General features: G+C 43.1%; 1 pseudogene across 1 annotated transcript; it reads right to left on the minus strand.

Moving 5' to 3' along the window:
- Window positions 1–850: 850 nt before the first annotated feature.
- Window positions 851–21,147, minus strand: LOC117069607 (annotated as a pseudogene). The gene is made up of 2 exons (XR_004431600.1): window positions 21,142–21,147; window positions 851–2,406 (listed from the first exon to the last, which is right to left on the minus strand). The product of XR_004431600.1 is annotated as a 60S ribosomal protein L13a-like (transcript).
- Between the last annotated feature and the right edge of the window lie 1,574 nt (window positions 21,148–22,721).

The raw sequence follows: 22,721 nt of genomic DNA on the forward strand, positions 1-22,721 counted from the left end.
AAAGACGTATTTCTCCTATCTAACTGAAACTTTATACCCTTTGACCAACATCTCCCTATTTCTCCTACCCCTAAGTCTCTGATAACCACCATTCTTCTCTTCGTTCAATTGTTTTAGAGTCTACATATAAATGAGATCACATGGTATTTGTCCTTCTGTGCTTGGCTTATTTCATTTAGCATAATGTCCATGCTGTCCCACATGACAGAATTTCCTTCTTTTTAAAGGCTGAATAGTATTTCATTGTGTATATATGCTACATTTTCTTTATTCATCTGTCAATGGAAACAGGTTGATTCCCTATTTTGGCTGTTGTGAATAATGCCACAATAAACATGGGAGTGTAGATATATCTCTGACATACTGTTTTCAAATTCTTTGGACATACACCTATGTATTAGTCCATCTTCATACTGCTATAAACAACTGCCCGAGACTGGGTAATTCACAAAGGAAAGAGGTTTAATTGACTCACAGTTCAGCATGGCTGGGAAGGCTTCAGGAAACTTCCAAGCATGGCAGAAGGTGACGGGGAAGCAAGACACCTTCCTCACAAGGTAGCAGGAAGGAGAAATGCCTAGCGAAGGGGGAAGAGCCCCTTATAAAACCATCAAATCTCGTGAGAACTCACTCACTATCCTGAGAACAGCATGGGGAAAACCGCCTCCATAATTCAATTACCTTCACCTGGTCTCTCCCTTGACACATGGGGATTATGGAGATTACAATTCAAGATGAGATGTAGGTGGGGACACAATGCCTAACCATATCGAGGCAGAAATGGGATTGCCGGATTATATGGTCACTCTATTTTTAGTTTTTTGAAAAACCTTCATACAATTTTCCATAATGGCTGTACTAATTTACTTTCCCACTTTGTTGGCTTTATTTAGAATATATATTCCAAATACAACTATTTATCATTAATTCACCACTATCATCCTAGTCCAGGCCTCTATCAATCAGTTCTTGCCTGGGCTAATATAATACCCCCTGGATTAATATAAAACTCTGAATCCATCCTCAGTGCCCTTTATTCTCCACATAGCAGTCAGGGTCATTGTTTCAAAACTTAGGTCAGATCCTGTTATTTCTCTGCTCAAAGTCTTCCAATGACTGCCCAACACTGAAAGTAAAACTTGAAGTCTTCACCATAGCTTCATACAGCTATTTGTCCCAACTTCACCCTCCCCTTCACTCTTTCTGCTCTAGTCATACTGGTCTTTTTGCTTGAAGCCTAGAATGCTCTTCTCCCAAATATTTACATGAGTTGCTCCTTCACTTTATTTTTTTTTCTTTAAAAGTAATTTATTTGATTCTGATTACAAAATACAGGTGAGGAGCACGGGCAATGCCAGTATTCCCTTGATTGCCCATCTTCCCAGTCTATGCTGCTATAAATACCCTTTGTACAACAGCAAGTTCATGCTGTCCCCAAGCGCTTGCACATTCTAACAGCTCCAGAGTATAGTATATGACCAGGTGGAAAGTTAAACAGATGCTCCACTCACAAGGTAGGGCCCCTCCAATTAGTCTTCCGGCTCCCTTGTGCTAATAGTAACTGGTTGCTCTTCCTATTGGTCATAGATAAATTACACCTGCACAATTCTCCGAGTGCTTTCAAGTAACATCAGAAGGCAGTAACTAACGCCCTTTCCTTGCTCCCAGCTTCCTATGTCGCAGGCAGCCTGTGGCACCTGGACTGCTGCTGCCCGTGGGTCCCGCACATTCCAGGGGGACGAAGGAGGAAGGGCCGGCCAGGCCAAGCATGAAGAATGAAGAGTCTTTATTGGGCTTAGACCAGGAGTCCGTGGGTCTTGAGGACCTCTGTGTATTTGTCAGTTTTCTTCTCCAGGTTCTTCTCGGCCTGTTTCCATAGCCTCATGGGCTGTTTCTTCCTCCGGTAGTGGATCTTGGCCTTCTCCTTCCTCTTCTCCTCCAGGGTGGCTGTCACTGCCCGGTACTTCCACCCAACCTTCTGAGCTAGTAGCCCCAGAAGGGTACACTTTCTTGTAGGCTTCAGACGCACGACCTTGAGGGCAGCAGGAACCACCATACGCTTTTTCTTGTCTTAGGGTGGTGGGATGCCATCAAACACCCTGCGGCACTCAAGGGAGGCCTGGCCTCGCTTGGTCTTGTGGGGCAGCATGACTCGCACTGTCAGCCGGAAGATGCGGCTGGGGGCCCGGAAGTGGTAGGGACCTCGGTAGGGTTAGTGTTCATCCGCTTGCAGAGGAAAGCCAGATACTTCAACTTGTTTCCCTAGAAATTGCCAGAAATGTTGATGACCTCTCAGTGTACGACTACCACCTTCTGGCCCAGCAGTACCTGCTTAGCCACGATGGCCGCCAAGCGGCCCAGGAGATGGCCTTGACCATCGAGCACCAGGACCTGCACCTCTGCCATCTTTGGCAGCCGCCTGGGAAAGGCTCCTTCACTTTATTTAGGTAACTGTTCAAACACTATCTCCTCTGACAGAAGGCCCCCGGCCTATTTATCTGAAAAGGTAATTTTATGCCTCATATCCTCTTACCTGCTTCATTTTTCCTCAAAGTCCTTATCATTTGTTTGATAGTCTGTCTCCTGCCATTAGAATGTAAGTCCCAAGAGGACAGGGACCAGTGTTGAACTGCCTTTTTCCAATAACAGTTGAAGGGTCTAAGAAGATCTAAGACTACAGGGACAGTAAAATATGAGTCCTACTACTACCTCTTCCTTCATAAATAAGTATCTTGACCTCTTTGCCTCTGTGTTTCCTCCCTGTAAAGCAGATGAGATAAAATGAGTTCTGTAAAATGAAAAGATAAAGCTCTAGCTTCCTGGCTTCATTATTCAAGGTTGGCATAGTGTCTATCATTATTTTATCCAGTCAAAAGATCTAAGGAATTACGAAAATATGCTTTGAAACTTACAACAGTTTTATTTTGATTCTTTACTCTTTTCCTTTTTTTATGTTAATCTACTATTTGTATTTCTTCTAGGAAATACTTGTTTATGTCTTTTGCCCATTCTTTAAATTTTTAATTTATCTTTCTGCCATTGAAATATAGTTCTTTATTTGTCTGGAATGTCTTTTTCTAGGTTAAACTTTTGAACAATTTTTTCATGTAAAATTCTAGTTTGATGATGATTTTCTTTTTTATTTTATTTTATTTTTGAGGCAGGATCTGGCTCTGTTACCCAGGGTAGAGTGCAGTGGTGCAATCTCAGCTTACTGCAACCTCCACCTCCCAGGCTCAAGCAATCCTCCCACCTCAGTCTCCCAAGTAGCTGGAACTATAGGCATGCACCTCCACACCTAGCTAAGATTATTTTCTTTCAGCACTTTATAGATATCATGTCATTGCCTTCTGGATCTTATTGTTTCTGTTGTGAAATTAGCTTTCTGTCTTGTTATTGTTCCTTTAAAAGTAACATATCTTTTTATTTCCTCTGACTTTCCTTAAGCTTTTTTCTTTGTTTTTGGTTTTCATTAGTTTTATTATAATGTGCCTAGGCATGGTTTTCATTGTATTTATTCTGCATTGGGTTCACAGTGAATTTTTGTATCTATGGCTTGATGTCTTTGATCAGTTTTAGAAAATTCTTGACTATCTCTGCAAATATTCTTCTATCCCATTCTCTCTTCCCTTGTTAAATTCAAATTCAAATATTAGACCTATTCACCATGTTCTGCATGTCTCATACATGTTCATGTATTTTCCATCTTTTTTCTCCATGATTCACTATGAATATTTCTAGTCACCTATTGTACAACTCACTAATACTCTTTTTACCTGTGTTTTATTTGCTGTTAAACTCATCTACTCAGTTCTAAATTTCAGTTGTAGTGTTTTTTATTTCCAGAATTTCAATTTGGTTCTTTTTAAATATAAATTCTTATTCTCAGTTAAATTCTTCATTTTGTCATCTATTCTCTTGAATAATTAATCCCAGTTATTCTAAAACCAATGTCTGATCTTTCCTGTGTCTGGGTCATTTCTTGGTCTGTTTTTCCAGTTTACTTTTTTCTCTTGGTATACTTCATAATTTTTAATTGACTGCTGAATATTGCACATGAAAAGTTGTAGAAGCTCTACATTATATAATAGCCCTTCAGAGATGCACCCTATTCTCTGCCAAGCATTTTACAGAGGCTCATCTCCTCAGCCCAATCAAGATCCATGGGTCCCAACATAGAATCTAGTATGATTCCTGTGGCTATTCCTTCTTGATGGGCTCTGAACTGAAATTTTGTCTCTTCAAAACTGCCTTTGATTCCATTCTGTTTCATCAGTTTTCTGGTTGCATTTTGTCTCAGTATTTTGTCTCAGATTATCAGATACTAATCAGTAAATGCCTTGAAGGGAAAACCAGTGCTTCTGTTCCACTTCTCTCTAGAATCTTGGGCCCTTACTCCTGGTTGCCCTGTAAATATTGACTCTAGATTTTGTCTCTTCAGTTTCATGAGATTGTTTAAAACTCAGAAGTCTGCCCTGGATCTTGGAAGTCAATCCTCTGCCCGAATTCTCAGCTTCTTCTCCCAGGCCTAAACTCACAAAATGTGCCAAGGAGAAAGTAGCATGTTTTAAAAATGGCTTATTTCAATTAGCCTTTCTTTTTTCCAGAATCTCGCCCCTCAAGTTCTAGCAGCCGTGGTATCTATCTGATGCTTTTAAACCTATACTTATTTTGTACCTTACCCAGATTTTCTAGGTGCTCCTGGCAGAGCCAATGGTCTGCTATAAGCGATAGAATTATCATAGCCAGAAACCTAATAAATGTGTATGAAATAGTCAATTTTTAAAACACAAAATAGTTTTTAATAAAAAGTATCATGTTCTCCCTCCAATTAAATAACTTGGGCAGCCGGGTGCAGTGGCTCATGCCTGTAATCCCAGCACTTTGGGAGACTGAGGCAGGCTATTACTTGAGGTCAGGAATTGGAGACCAGCCTGGACAACACGGTGAAACCCCATCTCTACTAAAAATACAAAAATTAGCCAGGCGTGGTGGCAGGCACCTGTAATCCCAGCTATTTGGGAGGCTGAGGCAGGAGAATCACTTGAACCAGGGAAGCAGAGGTTGCAGTGAGCCAAGATTGCACCATTGCACTTCAGCCTGAGTGACAAGAGCAAGACTCCATCTCAATAATAATAATAATAATAATAATAACAACTTCTGGGTGAACGTAAGCTGATTGGATATAAAATAACTGTATGTTTTGTGTAGAGCACAGGAAAATTCTTCACTGGCTGCAGAGAGTTTTCTTTCAATAGAAAGCTCCTCTGAAAAGTTACCTTTTTTCCTGTTTTGGTTTTCAGGAGGAAGATAAAAAGTATTCCACTTAGTGTATGAATGTAGTGGGGCAGGTTGGATGGTTGCTATGCAAGAAACAAGTAATAATATCAGAAAATTACATCAGTTCCACTCATATCTATTGAAACAAAAGTACTGCTCCAAAACTTCTAGTGAAAATCGCCTCATTTTCTTTGAAGAATATATGTGTAGTTGATTGTCCTGTTCTTGTTTTTAGTTAACAGCATCATTGTCTGTTTTTCTCAGAAGACAGTATTCAGTCCCCGCCCTTGGGAGTAGTATCTCCACTTTCACACAAGCACTGTGTCATTTGTGTTTCACCATTTTTCAACCTGCTGTGGTCTTTTAAAAACACATTATGGTGCAGTGCCTTTTAAAGCTGGGAAGGATATAGCCACCCCCTCATGAATCTGCTTTTCAGGCTTCCTGAACCTGAATGTGTTGGGTAAGAATGAAAGATGGGGTTGTCCTCAGCACAGGATAAAAGAGCAGCCTGGGGCCCCATGGGGAGGGGAGCACAGGGACCTTTTTCCTACTACTCACAGCTCAGCTTCTCCTTGGAGCTTTGCCTAAGCTTTCTTCACAAGCTGTGTGAGAGGAATTGGATCTTGGGTATCTACGCAGAAACTATTCTAAGGTGAGTGTTAGTTTTTTCACTTACTAATAATCTAACTTTACTGACCTGTAAATATTCATTGGCTACGGGTCATGAAAGAAAACCATTCTCCCAGATGGTATGCCAACTGGATATTTGTTAAATAGTGTGGAAGCTATTCAATGATTTGCATACTGGCCCCTTCGTAGGTACCTCTCTCCCATCTCATCCGGGATAAAATTCCATAGCCCATTCCCATCCCCTTCAAGATTAAAACTCAGATGATTAAAACAGAAAATACCTATTACCCAGCTTGCTCCCGTCTCAACCAAAACCAGCATTTGGAAACATTGTCTTAGAGCTGAGGAAGTGGTCAATTAGCCCAAAAAGGTTGAGTGACTTATCCAAGGCCCCCCCGTAAGTTAGAGGTAGCATCCATACTAGCAGCATCTAACCCCTTTGGTGAAATGTTCTGCCCTCTAAACCCTACATCCACTGACTTGTCCAAAAGCAGGTATAGGAGCCAGAGAAATTCAGTCATTCAGCAAGGTTGATTAAGCACCACTGCATGCCAGACTCAGTGCCAGCAGCTGGGGACACAGTGGAGAACTCAGGAGAGTTACGCTATAGACAAATAACCTATTCAACAGGAGACTTTCAGGGGGCACTAAGTGCTAGAAAGGAAATAAACCAGGATGATATAATAGGGAGTGAGGGAATGGGGTCTTACTATGTGGTAATGGCGGAAGGTCTCCATGGGGAGGTGGCATTTGAGCTGAGATGTAAGTGACAAGAGAGAGCCAGTCATGCAAACATCTGAGAGACAAACCATTCCTGGCAGAGGCTATCAAGCACAGAGTCCTAAGGCAGGAACACAGCCAGCATCTGGGGAGAATAGCGCACGAAGAGAGAGGGACAGGGAATGATCAGATGGCAGACTGAAGTCAGTAATGCCGACTCTCGTAAGCCATTAAATGGAGTTTGTGTGTTATTCCATAGAAGAAATAGAAAAATTAAATCTCTCTTTCTACCTGCTCCCTGAATGGCATACACATGTGGTCACGGTCAGAATTTATTCTTCAGTTTTAATTAAAAGACATTACCAAGATACTAGAACATTGTCACCAGATAATAGCTTCCATCAATGATAGAAACACATTTATTTTTCCAAACCAAGGCAATTAATACTCCTGGCAATATTCAAGGGCACTGATGGCACTTGCACTGGGCACTCTGATGAGTGCAGATTTAATGGATGGTTTGTCTGATGGATATCAGTGCAGCTCTCTGACAGTACCTCTGCGGACCCCCACATACTGATTTGTGTTCATAACAGAACTGTTGCCTGCCTGAGATGAATCAAGAACTAGATCAGTTCATCCCAGAGGCACTGAACTATTATGTTATGAATAAGCTGTCTTCTGACTGGCTCAAGTCACAACGTATGTTTATTAATTTTGTTAGTGAATAAAGCTCATCTACATTGATTGGATCCAGTTGATCAGCCTGGATCCCACAACACATAACAAATGCCATGTTGTGTTGGAATATTTCTGGAACTGACGTGTGGCAGGCAGAGAGATTCAAAATGAGCTCCATCACCACTGGGGCTCTGACCAAAATAAATAAATAAATAAAGTGAAATTAATGCACAACAGTGGACTGGCCAAACAGCCAGCTGCTGCCTCCCTGCCCCAGCACATTGCCGTTCATCCCTAAAAAGTATGTCCAATCGGTTATGACAAGGTTCTTGGAATACCCGACTGTGTGTAAGAGCAGGAAATCTTAACTCCAGAACCTCGGCTGCCTTCCATTTTGGGATAATTATATTCTGTACCTCAAGAATTTCTTCTGCTTTAGGCCTTCAGAAACATGGCCGCATGGGGTCTCTGTGCCTCCAGTCTTAACACCTCACCACAGAAGGACTCACTCATGCTAGTGTTAAAGAAGTTTCCACACATGTGCATACACAAACTATCAGAGCTCAATTTGTTTTTCCCAGACACATGACAATTTTATACCTACCATTAGAAAGGTATGAGCATATTAAATAAAACAATGCTCAATTGGGAAAAAGAAATGTATCATTTGGTTCACTATTGGGCATTCATAGCACAAGTTTATTGGTTTCTGCATCACAAGGGAGCTCATTATGATAGAAATTTTGCCTGGAGTACAGCACAAATAGGGAGCTGGCCCCATTTTCTGGGCTTTTTGAGGAGGAGGTGGAGGAAGAGGAGCTGTAATGCTATAGGAATCAGTCATCTGGAGCCAGAAGCAAATCGAGTAGATAGAGGTGGCCCAGCCAGCTGCTGTTTTAAAGACCAGACTGGCTCGTTTAAAAATTATATATATACATAATATACACACATATATACATATATTAGACATATAGACACATTATATATATGTGTATATATATATATGTATTCAGCACAGAGCGGCTCCTCCCCAAGGGAACCCCACACCCCTCATCCAACAGGTAGACTTTTTGCCTCTTCTCCTGGGCCATTTGCTCTTTCACAGTAGAGGTCTGACTACTTTCTTCAGCAGTATGAGTTTGGAGACATTGATTCTATCACCAAAACAAGCATGATGGCTTTACCATGGGTCCTCATTTGGATTTCAGAAAATATGGCACTTGTATAGCTCTGGTGCTCATTTTGGTCAAATTTTACTGGCAAAGAAAGATGAGCAGGGTGGAGAGTAGACATGTATGATTCCCAGTCTCCCTCCTCCTGGTCCCATGCCAACCCCTCAAGAGGTATCTCAGGGTATCACAATCAAATGCTTGACCTCTAGAATCTGGGTACCCCAGCCAGGTGACATTTAAAACACCTAAGCACTCTTTATCATCGTAATGATTCTGCATCCTATTTGTATGACAACAGGATATTATAGTTCAGTGCTTTAATCATATCCTTAGATGTTAGGAAGATCAATCTCTAGCATGGCTTCGGATTTGGAGTTGTCTTTTTTCTTGCCTTTTTTCTCTCATGCACTCTTTTTTTTCATCTAGCTCTCCTGAAATTTTAAATGTACCCCTCAAAGATAAGCTGAGGTTAGGGAATTTGAAACAGGAGACTTTCCCTTGTACAAGAGCCAAGAGAGAAACATGAATTTCCTGGGTCATGGCGCAAGCCTGGGGAGTCTTAGGGAATGATGTTAGGCAATAAGGAGAAATCCACAGGGAAAACTTACTTAAAAAAAAGAAAAGTATCTTTATATGCCCCTAATATTTATTGTAAGTGACTGCAATAAATCTGAAACAAAAAAGCTGGCACTAGAAGTTCGAATAAGTATGCAGACATCATGGGAAAATGAGGAGCTACAGAAGGAAGAAAGGAGCCCACGGCATTTCGGAAGTTCCCTGTGGTAGGTATTCAGATACAGGGGTAAAGAACAGCCCAGGGGCACAGGATGACAGATATACATGATGCCAGGGTCAACACAATATTTTTCTGTAAAAGGGAAACTTACTCAGATTTTAAGAAGTCAAATTGCTTTATTTTGCTTGGTTAGGTAAAGTAACACTGAAATAGGTCTTACCTTATATGAATGTCACAGACCAGGAATAGAATATGCTAACTCCAGGAGGTAATTATCTGTTACAGAACATGGTTAATGATTATATTTAGAAGATGTTAACAATCAGCTCGGAAAAGATTACAGGGGCTTCAAAGGGGTCCCTCTAGACCACGTGACTGTAATGTGGCCTGAGGAGCCTGCTCTTAATGCAAATGCTTGTTGTCATGGTGACAGGATAGTAACCCCCTGTTCACCAGCACCATACAAAAGCCCCCTATTTGGGCACACTAGCTTTTAGTTTAAGATAAACTGCATAAGTAACCAAATGTGGAAAGTAATATCCCACATGATCTTATCTATCAACTGCTCTGTGAGGACCTGAAGTTCCGAAAGTGATTTAATCCTAGGAAAGGTTTGGCACAGAATAAAAGAAACTGAGAAGCCCCCAAGAATCTTTACTCCCTGCAACACACACACACACAGACACACGCACACACACACACAGTCTCTGTTTTCTGAAATTCATCAGTTACTGCTTGCAGAATTATCTTACACTTATCATCATTGGATTCTTTGTTTATTCATTCAAAAATAAAGGAAATAGCATTTAAAATATTTTGTGATGCCTTAGAGATAAATGCTCACCCTGGGTGGGTGATGATTTATGGGGGTCAAGTAATAAAGAATAGGAATTTCATTTATTTTACTGCCTGTTTACCTCCTGGGGGAAGAGACAGCTGGTAAATCATTTTGGTAAGTTAGTAAATTGGGGGGGCCTTTGTTTGCTAGGCCCAAGAAAAAACTCACAGGGTGGAAAAGTATCCATAGGGTGCCTCCTTCACCCACCCCCTTCCGGGCAGAATTGCTTGCAGGGTATAGCAGGAAGAAAGCTATTCATTCTTTCTTTTAGAAACTCCATGTTAAAAGAAAAAAAAAAAGCTTTCCACTTTTTTCCATTGTTTAGCCCTTCCAATCTCTACATACTTCCTATATTTAACCTAAATCTCTCCTGCCTTCCCATCTTCACAAGTTAGTATTAGCCGTGATTACTTCTCTTCAACACATGTAGTTTTACCTGGATACAAGCATAGATACTCTTAGTATTTCAGTTCAAGAATAGGATTTCCTTGAGATTTCTAGTCAGTTCCTAAAAGAACCTCAGTGAATCTCTATTTCCTCTTCTTTAAAATAGAAAGACATCACAAGCCTTCGAACAGTCAGTGGGGTAGACATGGACATTTCTTTGCTCTTTTATGTGAAGCTTATCAAAACTTAATCATTTGCTAATACTCTAGAGATCAGCACTCATGCAAGATGACATCATTTTGGTGACTAAATAAGTAAGGATAAAAGGTTGTATTATTTTTTCTGAACTATTTTACCCCCAAAACATTCCATGAATACCCAATGTGTCCCTGCTGTTGTTCTATTTTTTCTGTGATATGACTCTCAAGCTAAAACAATAAGGAGAAATGTTGCTCAGGAAAAGGGTCCAATCTCCTGCCTGTATCTCTTGCAGGTCAACTTGCAGGACATCTGCCAGGAGTATTTTGACCACTGATTGTGTGTGTGTGTGTGTGTGTGTGTGTGTGTGTGTGTGTAAAGGGCCAACATGGTTGTTTTACATTTTTATATTATTTGCCAACATTTTGTAAGTGGAAAATTCCAATTAAAAGTCTAGACTTCAGGCTTTTCTTAAAAATGTGAAGATCCAGCCACTAGAGCCCATAGAGCCACGGGTGGAAATAGACAGCGACTGCCCCTGTAATGGGGCCTCACTCTCCATTTTCCCTTAGTCCGCACCAGTCCCTACTGTGGGACACCCAGCCCTTTAACTCATGTTACCTGCCTGGTCTCTTTTTTTTTTTTTTTTTTTTTGGCAACTATTACTTTATTCTAGCTTGAGATAAGCCTTCACACCCCGGTTAAAATAAACTTTCCAAATATAAGCCTCATTTTCTTATGCTGTGAAATTTTGGGGGCTGCTTATTGTCCCAAAGATGTGTCCTAGTGGGAATTAAGTAGTCGGCACTTCCCCTCCCCACAGGCTCCTAACAAAGGGGCAGATTTCACAGGAGTCTCCATTATGGAGAATTCGCATAAGAGGGCATCTCCTCTCTTTGACAGTCCTCTTTGACCCTCCGTCTACCCACAGACTGTCCTTTTCTGTGGCTGAGAATCCTTATCTCAGCAGCTGACAGGGGACAAGGACCTTGTTCCAATCAAATCATCTCAGAGCATCCTTCTAGTCCAACCCACCTCTTTTCTCCCTGGGCTTGCTGAAGGGCAGGTAGCTTCTGAATGGAGAGTGCTAGGCCTACAGGGCTCTCAGGAAACCAAAGTGTCATGATAACCCATGTAGGAAACTGACCACATCATTAAAGAGTGTAGAGAGGAGAGGAATCCTACTAGTGACCTTCCAGAAATATCCAGCAGGTCCTGAAGAAACACTTGTTGACTGAATAGCAATAAGCCCTCATGGACAGGACACAAAGAACCAGGCAAGAGAGTTCCTGCTTCCTAATGTAAGTACTTAGTATTTATTTTCTGTCATAGCCCAGGCATGCGACAAGCACTTCTTTTGATTACTTTCATTTACTCCTGGAGTGGCTTAAAGATGGCTGCAATTTTTTTTTTTTCTTCTGGGATCTGAGCTAGTCCTGACACTGGCTGCAGAAGTGATCCTGTGCAGCTCCCAAGACTTGTCTGTGCTTAGAACATCTTGGAACCCAAGAGGTTCACATGTTCTGCTGTGTAAACATCAAGCCACAGAGAAAGGCCATGTGGAAGACAACAAGGTGCTCCTGACAGCCAGCACCAACTGGCAGCCACGTGAGTGACAGAGGACACTGCTTTGGATGTACCACCACCCAGCCTACAGATGACTGCAGCCACCGATGACACCGCTGGAGCAGAAGACCTGCCCAACTGTTGTTGCTTTAAGCCACTAAATTTGGTGATTGGTCACATGACAGTAGGTAACTAGAACAACTGCTTATAACTGTGTGGGGTGCATGCTAGTATCATCTGTTTTACAGATGACAAGACTGAGACACAAAGAGGCTAAGTCCCCATGTTCACAGTGCTTGTAGAACTAGATTTCAAACTCACATCTGTCTATCTCCAAAGCCCACATTTATAGCCTCCATTGTATGCTATCTCAAAGAGCTTGCGATTTACTGGCAGCCACAAAAAAAAAAAAAAAAAAAAAAAAAAAAAACCACGTCAGAAAACTCAAGCATATACACAATCCTTTATTCTGAGTCTCGGTAATCTCTCAGGAGCTGGGGAGTCAGAATTATCTCAGACTGTTCTGGAAAGAAACAGAGAAAGCAGCTTTGCCTGATTTAAAAAGAAAAAGAAATATGGAGGTAACACCATCTAATGCTGATTACATAAAATGTCCCTGCTATTCTCAAGCATGGGTGGACAAACTATAGCCTGGGGGCCCAAATCCCATCCACTGCCTCTTTTCATAAAGTTGTATTAGAACACAGCCATATCCAATATTTACATATGGTCTATAACTACTTTTCCTCCACGTGGCAGAGTTGAGTAGCTGAGGAAGAGATAGCAGGGGGCCCTGGTGCCTAAAATGAAGTTCACCAACCCCCTACTCTAAGCCAATGGCTATCAAACTTAAGCATGCATCAGAATCACCCAGAAGGAGTGTAGAACACACATTCCCAGGTCCCACTCTCAGAGTTTCTGATACAGTAGGTCTGGAATGGAGTCCAACGATTTGTATTTCTAATAAGTTCCCAGGTATGATAAGCCTCTTGCATAAGACACACAATCATCCCTACTCCTGGTATTCACACCCCTGTGTAATAGCCTCCCCTGATGTAGACTGAACTTACTTCTAACGCATAGAATATGGCAGAAGTAATGGAATGTCAATTCCAAGCGTATGTTCTTCAAAGACTGTAGCTTCCATCTCAGGTGCTTTCTCACCCTCTCTGAACGCTTGCCCTGTGGAAAGTTATGCTATGAGACAGACATATGTGGAGGCTCATGCCGTGAGAAACTGAGGCCCAACAACAACCACATGCAAGAACTTGGAAGTGATGAACCTGGAAGTGGATCCCCCTCCCAAACTGAGTCAAGCCTTCAGATGAGACTACCACCCCTGCCGATAGCTTGACAGCAACCTCATGAGACATCTTGAGCCTGAGACTCCCAACGAAGCCATGCCCAGATTCCTGAGCCACAGAAATTGTGAGATAACAAATGTTTCTTGTTTAAGTCACTAAGTTTTAGAGTAACTCGTTAAGCAACAATATGTAACACACACCAGTCGATGCTGAGGCTGCTGGTCCAAGGACCATGCTTTGAAAACCTTGGCTCTAATGGAACAGCTTCTTCTTCAGTCTTCTGACTTGATGGGGCAGGGAAATGCTGGGTTTTACTACTTCTGAGTTCCACAGTGTTAGTGGAGCATCCTTCTAGACTCTGTCCACCAGGTCAGTGGCAGAAATAAGTTGGATACCTTGTCCCCAGTCACGACGGAGCCCCCTTCTCTGCAGGTTGAATGCTGGAGGTAAGGCTGGTCCTCCCACAGCCTCCACTGCCCATAGCTACAGGAGTGTCCAGAGATCAGAGCTCTCAATTATAAGGAAAGACATGGGCAATAGCTGCTTGAGGGCACAGCAAAGTCAGAGCCCAGAAAACCTGGGGGGTAGAAAAAGTTTATTCCTCTGGAAGCCCTCATTATCGCTTCCTTACTCCATCCTGGTGAGCAGCCTCTGGGGCCTGTCCTATGCACCATTTGTTCTCTGGATTCAGTTACCAGTGAATCCACAGGGAGGTGCCAGCCAGTTCTTAGGTGCATTCCACAAGGGCAGAGATCTTGGCCTGTTCTGTTCAATGATACCTACAAGTACTTAGACCTGTGACTGGCATATAGAAGGTGCTCAGTGAATAATTATTGAATTTAAATATTATTTATTTATTTATGTATTTATTTATTTATCACCCAGGCTGGAGTGTAATGGCAAACTCTCAGCTCACTGCAACCTCTGCCTCCCGGGCTGAAGCCATTCTCCCACTTCAGCCTCCCTAGTAGCTGGGACCACAGGCACACACCACTACACCTGGCTAGTTTTTGTATTTTTTGTAGAGATGGGGTTTGCCATGTTGCCCAGGCTGGTCTCAAACTCCTGGGTTCAAGTAATTCACCCACCTCAGACTCCCAAAGTGCTGGGATTACAGGTGTGAGCCGTGCCCAACCAAATTTAAGCCAAATATAAGAATTTGGGAGATAGCCCCAGTTAGCTTAGCCAAGCCTCGTGCACTATGGAGGTGGGGGCTGGCACGAGTGTGCCATCCTTAGGCTACACTACCACCAGGGTGTTCAAGGAAGAGGTCACCTCTTATCCCCTGCAAAGAGACAGGTCCATGAAGATTCTGTAGGTCATCTCTGTAAAGCTTTAAGCCTCAGACATGGACTCTTTGGGTTCAAGAAATACCAAGGTGCTGGAAACACCAGTGGGGTTCTTTGGTGACTGGGGCCAAAGTGTCTGGTGCCAGGAAGCAGAATATACAAACTGGTATGCTTTTGTGCATATAGCAACTAGCCCGAGGCCTCATTCTACCAGCTTCAGAGAGAAATAAATCATGTTTGTTTAACAGACGCAGTGAAAGAATGCCCTGGCACAATGCCTGACACCCAGCACTCACTTAATAAATATTTATTGAATGAATGAAAGAGATCTTAAGCACAGCAATACATTTCTTGGCTGCAAGTGGGGGAAAGGCAAAAATCAGACTTGTGAAACCATATGGCCTCCCCTCCTCCCCATAACCCCCAACCACAGGACAGCAGAAAGGAAAGGAAAGGAAAGAAGGCTATCTTTGGAGCAAGAGGAAGAAGCCCTCTCTGCTGTGTAGCTTGGGCCAAAGCACTTCACCTCTCTGGGCTGCAGCTGTTTCATTTGTAAAAGGGAAAGTCTGGGCTTGATGATCTCCAGGTCTCCTTTCCAGCACTGAGCTCCTGTGGCTCTGTGCTTTCCCAAGGCACTGTCCCTCAAACCTAATTACACGGATTGCCTGTAAAAGGAGCGCCTTGATCAGCGCAGAAACAATGAGGAGGAGCCATTGTCATTCAAATCCTGGAAATGACCTTTTTATCAACCTGTGCTTAGAACATTCCATCTTGGAACCCAGATGCCACGCTCTGCTGTGAAAACATCAGACACCACACTGCCCCCTGGAAGTCCTTGGACAATAGCTGTGACCACCCGTCACAAGAATGCTATCAAAGGGGTTTTGGCGTGGACAAGGTGTGTGCCCTGCTTGACTTACAGAGTCCTTCTAAATATGAACGATTTTAGTTTTTCATCAACCTATATAAAGTAAAAATTATGGTATTTATGAAAACCCTGAATTTATGGTATTTATGAAACCACTGGCTTGGATGAGGATCCCAGTCGCTCCTTTTATGAACGGAGCAGATACTCCTCTCCAGCGCTGATGTTTTAGGAGCACTGAGAAGAGGTTGCAGAGGAGAAGGTTCTGGTGAAAACACGCCTGCCTTTTTGAGTTTTAACTTTTTATGCTCACAATGTGGGAAAACCCCTCTCCAAGGGCGGCAGTAGGGGGGAAAGAGCAGCAAGCTTAGTACTATGTGGAATTTCGCCTTGATCTCTAGCTGCGAGTTTTCCACGGGAGGGGCAGGAAAAAGTGCAGAGAGAGCAGGCTTTTCTTGTGTTCCCTTCTTGTTTCTTTCCAATTGTGCAGACAGTAGAAAATGCCCTTCTGAAAAGAGCAAGAGAAAGATGCGGAAAAAGAAGTTTTTTTAACTTCTTCCCAAAAAAAGATTATTAAATTATATTTTTGTGAAAAAGAAAAACACTTATTTTCAATATCTGCAGTATTTCTGGCCAACACCAAGAAACTTGGTTAAAAGAGAGCAAACAAATCAAAATCTATGCCAAGGAACTGCAGGGATATTAAAAGATGTCACATTCTTCAAGTTAGTTTTAGGAAAATTTATTCCAGGACTCCTCAGAGCCCTTAAGGTACAAATGGGCATTGTGACTTTTGTCCTCTGGAGTGTCGCATTTTCAGAAGACACTTTGGGAAACACACTTAAGAGTGATAACACACTTTTCTTATTAGAATGCAAATCACAGCTGGGCACAATGACTCATGCCTGTAATCCCAGCACTTTGGGAGGCCAAGGCAGGCAGATCACTTGAGGTCAGGAGTTTGAGATCAGCCTGGCCAATATGGTGAAACCCTGTCTCTACTAAAAATACAAAAATTTGTCGGGCATGGTGGCAGGTGCCTGTAATCCCAGCTACTTAGGAGGCTGAAGCAGGAGAATCGCTTGAACCCGGGAAGCAGAGGTTGCAGTGAGCCAAGATCACGCCATTGCACTCCTGCCTGGACATCACATTGCAGCAAGACACTGTCTCAAAAAAAAAAAAAACAAACAACAAAAAAAAATAAACAAAGGCAAATCCTGCAAATGAAAAAAAATTATCCTCTGTAGTTGCAGAAGGCAAAACAAGATCAACACATGTTTAAAAATTATTCCTTTGGGAAACAAATCAATATGCCAAAGGGCCATCTGCCCGCCCATGTTCACTGCAGCACTATCCACAACAGCCAAGATGTGGAAACAAACCTAAGAGTCCGTCCACAGATGAACGGATTATTCAGTGTGGTAGATAGACACAATACAATACTGTTTAGCTTAAAAAAAAAAAAAAAAAAGAGGAATTCCGTCATTTGCAACAATATGGATGAAACTAGAGAGGACATTATGTTAAGTGAAATAAGCCAGACACAGAGAGACAAATCTTGCATTATCTCACTTATACATGGAACCGTAAGAAGTCAGACTCATAGAAGTAGAGAGTAGAATAGTGGTTGCCAGAGGCTGGGGTGGGAGGGGGCTGAACAGGGAAAGGGGAGACATCAGTCAATGGCTACAAAGTTTCAGACAGGCGGAATAAGTACTGGTGATCTATTGCATGTCAGGGTGACTACAGTTAATGTGTTGGATATTTCAAAATAGCTAGAAGAGAGGATTTTAAATGTTCTCAACACAAAGAAATGGTAAATATTTGAGGTAATGGATATGCTAATTACTCTGACTTGATCATTCCACAATGTATTCATGTATGGAAATAATACTTTATATTCATAAATATATACAATATTATTTGTCAATTAAAAATGAAATAAAGCTAAAAAATTATTTCTTTGGGAGAGCTAAATTTAAAATGTAGCTTGAAGATTGAACCCTTGCATGGACAAAAGATCTGGGCTTGATATATTGAAAGATCTGCGCTTGATATGTTGACGCACTGCTAACAATAGCAGCTATTCCCCAGTGAGGAAGTCCACCTTCAGGAGGATGGGATAACTTGTCTCTGGAATAATAATAGCCACCTTGTGAATGGAATGTTTGTTATTTGCTCTGTGCTAAATATCTGTATTTATATAGATGCAGATATAGATATATAAATATATATGTATGTATATTATTTGTGTATGGACTTATGTTTATATCTGTTTTTTTCTATTTAACCCTTATGGCCTTATGTAAGCAGATACCATAATTATCCCCATTTGTGGAGAAAAATACTAAGGCTAAGGAACATTGCACATCTTGCCCGAGACTATGCATAAATTGCTCAGCCAGAATTCAAAAGCAGGCAGGCTGCCCACAGAGTCCCACTCTTCACCATAATACCACACTGCCCCCTGGAAATCCTTGGACAATACCTGTGACCACCTGTCACAACAAGGGTGCTATCGAAGGGGATTTGGCGTGGACATGGTGTGCTCTGCTTGACTTACAGGGTCCTTCTAAATATGAACAATTCTAGTTTTTCATCAACATATATAAAGTAAAAATGATTAGTTGTTTTTTTTTTATTAGTGACTGCTACGTGCCAAGCATTGTAAAGTGTACAATTGGTAAGAGGTAAGGGAATTTAAAATGTTGAAGGTTCTTTCTGCCTTTGAGAAGCTTATGGTCCCATAAGAGATGAGAGGTTACATAGGAAGCCAAGAGACACCATGGGGCCTGCACAGCTGCATTTCCTAAAAGCGAGCCAGTTGCTGCAGGCACCCCAGGACCCAGGTCTGTGTGGGCTGCAGCCTCCCCCTCAGTGTTGCTGTCTGCTTGACAAGATTTCACAAGGCACCTGTGATGGGTATTGATCATTCGGGGCTGCCTGGCATCTTTACTTTCTTCCCATCTTTGTAAGAATGCTGGTGAGAAGCAGTAAACACCAGGTGCTTGTGCAATGTCAGACTCCAGTTGCCAACTCCTCTAACTCAATGCCTGAGGGCTTGCTCTGGCCTGCAGAGCCCACTTTGCAGGACAAGCAGAGAATGCCAGAGATGTACACTTCACCTCCCTACCCAGCAGACCCTCAGCCAATGACTGCCAAGAGCTGATGGGTAAATAGCCTAGACACCCCACCATGCCTCTCAGTGGGATAACCCTGAGCACATGGCCTACACTGTCTTTCAGAATTCCCAGGCAAGATTAAGCTGGAGTTGCTCACAGGGGAACTTGCTTGATAACAAACCCTTTATTGTTTCACTCCCTTCCCTATCTGACTTCCCCACTCCCCTACCAGTGTTTCCTCGAATTACCTCCCAGATAAGCCACTCGCACTCAATTCCTTGTCTCAGGGTTGCTCCAGGGGAAACCCAGCCTAAGATACTTGATCTCCCAGATCCTGGCAACCAGGGCCTACAGCTTAAGTCCATAGGACCTAAATGCTTCAGTCTGAGACTTTTACCCTGCAGCAAGTGAAGAATTTAAAAACGGTCTAGAATTCATTCTAAGGCCACCAGCAAGGGCCTCCAGTGCCCAGTATGGTGGTAGCACTGGCGTCAGCTGCAGAATTCAGTGGGCAGCTATGGGGTATGAGCCCCCACCGGGTCATTCCTAGGCATTACTCTGACTGTAATCCACCTGATATGTTACAACACGTTTGTTTCTATTTATATTACCCACAGTTGGATTATCTTATCTGCATCCAAGGAGTCAACAAAATCAAGACCTCCCTTCTTGCACAATGGTACCTGGACTTGGTCCCCTGTGGGGAATTTTAGAGTTGAAATTTTATTCTTACAGTTTTAGAGTGAAAAGGACATTTGAGGTCATCCAGCACAGTCCCTTTCTTCATGGATGAAACTGAGGCCCAACAAGGTTAAAGGACCTACTGAAGGTCACAGAAGGAGGTAGAGGCAAGAGCCAGATTTGGGGCCATAACGGTTGATGGCAAAGCACTTCGAAGGCAGGTATGTGTGTTTGAGGCCCCACTTGCTGCTTGCGTGATTTGGGAAAGGTCATTTAAGTTGTCCAAGCCCTCGCTTTCTCATCAACATAAAGTTGTGAGGATTGAGTGAGATGATCTACACAAAACATTCAGCAGGGCATTAATTAGGATGCTTTCAGCTCTAAATAACAGAAGACCCAACTAAAAGTATCATGAAAAATATCTATAAGGAATGTATTATCTCCCAGAACGAGAAGTTCCAAACCTGTTGAGCTGTGTCTTTTAATGTCATTAAGGACTCAGACACTCACCATCATTCTGCTGTGCCATCTTCAGCGCAGCTTCTGAATGGATACAAGATGGCGGAAGATGCTCCAAGCAGCACAACCCCATGGAGCAACAACCAGCAGGAGAGCAGGAAGGCAGATTGTCCTGAGATGCTGCTTATACCGAGGAGGAAAGACTTGCCCACAAGCTGCCTTATGTGTCATTGGCAAGTTTACGTCACATCTCCATGCTAAGCCAATTCCCAGCCACAGGAATCCAGGGAGCATGGCTGAATTAGACCAAGGCAACGTGCTCCTCCTAACACTGGGATACAGTCACCTTCCTGAAACACAAACCAGGGAGAAGGAAGGTTGGCATGGAACAGCTGCTAGATAGAGAAGCAACAATGTCAACCGCAGTTGCCAGGTGCTCAGAAGGTGCTGAAGAAATGCTATTTTTTTTTTTTTTTTGAGACGGAGTCTTGCTCTGTCACCCAGGCTGGAGTGCAGTGGCCGATCTCAGCTCACTGCAAGCTCCGCCTCCCGGGTTTACGCCATTCTCCTGCCTCAGCCTCCCGAGTAGCTGGGACCACAGGCGCCCGCCACCTCGCCCAGCTAGTTTTTTGTATTTTTTAGTAGAGACAGGGTTTCACCATGTCAGCCAGGATGGTCTCGATCTTCTGACCTAGCGATCCGCCCGTCTCGGCCTCCCAAAGTGCTGGGACTACAGGCTTGAGCCACCGCGCCTGGCCAGAAATGCTATTTTTATTGCAGTGGGCTTTTCTTTCTACTGTACAAATGAAACTGTGCTTTCGTTTAAGGCTGCTTGTCCTCAAAAGGTAAAATTCTCAAGGAGTGTAAGTAACACTGTCTTAATAGTCATTTTTTTACTTTACTAGAGAGGGAAATTTTGTAAAGGGGAAAGGTGGCTGTGGAGCTGTGGGAATAGATGGAAGAATAAAGAAAGAAGGCAAGGCAGGCAGAAACAAGGGCCTCATGGAGCTAGAAGCCAGCTTCACAGAGATCGCAATTTTGCCTAGGGCCTGCTCCAAGCTGGGCTTTAAAGAATAGATTTTATACTTGCACTGTTCCTCATGAAATCCAAATTCCCACTTGTACTAAGAGACTTTTAAGCAAAGGGCAAGTCAGAAAACAAATCCTGTTAGAGTCTCTTCTAATTGCTGTGTCTCTTGGTGCACATTACAGAGGGCAGAGGCCTTGTCTAACTTGTTTTGTCTGCCCTGAAGCAGACAAATTCTGAGTGCAGCAGATGTTCAGGGCAGGAAATGGCCAATCCGGACTTGCCCAGGTTCCATCACAAATGCAAATCTTGACCCTCAACGAGTGTCTTTCACCTTTCAAGTTCCTCACCTGGAAAATGGACTGTGACCTTGGTTTCCTAGTGCCAAGTGAGAAATACCTCCTTCTTCAAGGAAGAGTCAGATGAGGAAGAAGAATACTGCTTTTGGAGCTCTCGGCTAGAGAGTGTCATCCAAAAGACCCCAGGATGGCTACATGGTAGAATGGAGAGCTTGATTGGCAATACACTTTGCAAACCAGGAAGAGAAAGTCTCCAGTGCAGAGCAAAGGTCCTCTCTCTTCAAAGAGGGAAAGAACAGGTTGGGTTTTATTCCTCACAGGGTCTGTATCATACATATTCAGCAGGCTTGGAGGGAAAGCTTCACATATTTATGAGGGGAGCCAAACAGATGCATAAGGGGTAAACATATACATAGCATACATCCCATGCTCACTTTGGAGTGGGGATTTGTCATTAAGACAAAGTGGACTTTGGCTCTTTATGTTGAAAGATGAACTATAGGACATAGAATCAGCTTATGTGCAGCCTCTGTAAGCTGGCTGAAACTGGTTTAAGGTCTGCAGTGGCTTAGAAAAGAATGTCTGCAAGGCTGGTCCGCTGTCCAGTCAGAGTCGTAGTGGTCTGGGATATAGATCACAGTTAGGAGGGGTCTGACAATTTACCTGATAGTTCCTCTTGTTAGGGAGTTTTCCAAGAGTGTGGTTTTTCCTATAGCCATAGGAATTTAGGAAACTGGCATGCCAGTCAAGCACTGAACCCTCCACCCACAGGTACCTTTTGTTTCCTTAACCCTAGGGTCCCTCTTAGTTAATAAAGTGGCATCTCTTTTGCTCCTCAGATCACAGGGGAAGCACAGAGTCCTCTACTTCAGGTCCCTCTGGTCACAGGAACCCATACTTCAGCCTGGATGCACGGTGGCTTCACTGCAAGGACCCTGGAGCTCCACGACAGCACATCTTGTGCCATCTGGGACAGGAAAGCTGCTGGGCACTACAGCCAACCCCTGCTTCTCTCAGGGGCCTCGAGACCACTTGTCCTCACAGTCCCGTGTCCACAGCTTTCTCCTCAGCTTCACCTGATGCCCGTCTCATCAGGGTCTTTTGACCTTAGTGTTTTCTACTTACAAGTAACTTCCTGGGACTTCTAACTGGAACATTCCCCAGAGAGGGAATCTGATGGAGCTTGCCCACTGGCCAGTCAGTGAATAAGGAACCCACTTAGGTGCAGAATAGTGGAGTTCAGGCAGTGGGTGGTCATGTTGTGTTTGCCTACATGACAGAGTCTCACCCTATAGGGGTGAGGAGAGGGGAAGCCAGCTCAGAGTGTATCTGGGAGAGGTCAAAAGAGAGAGATTGAGAATTTACTCAGGAGTATTTTACCAGAAGTGGAGAGATAGTCCCCTGGCCCTCTCTAAGACAGAGATGCTCTGGGAGTGCTGAACATAGAGTGAGATCTAAGGCATA

Source organism: Trachypithecus francoisi, unplaced genomic scaffold (assembly GCF_009764315.1).
Source record: "Trachypithecus francoisi isolate TF-2019V2 unplaced genomic scaffold, Tfra_2.0 Lachesis_group3, whole genome shotgun sequence".
NCBI lineage: Eukaryota > Metazoa > Chordata > Mammalia > Primates > Cercopithecidae > Trachypithecus > Trachypithecus francoisi.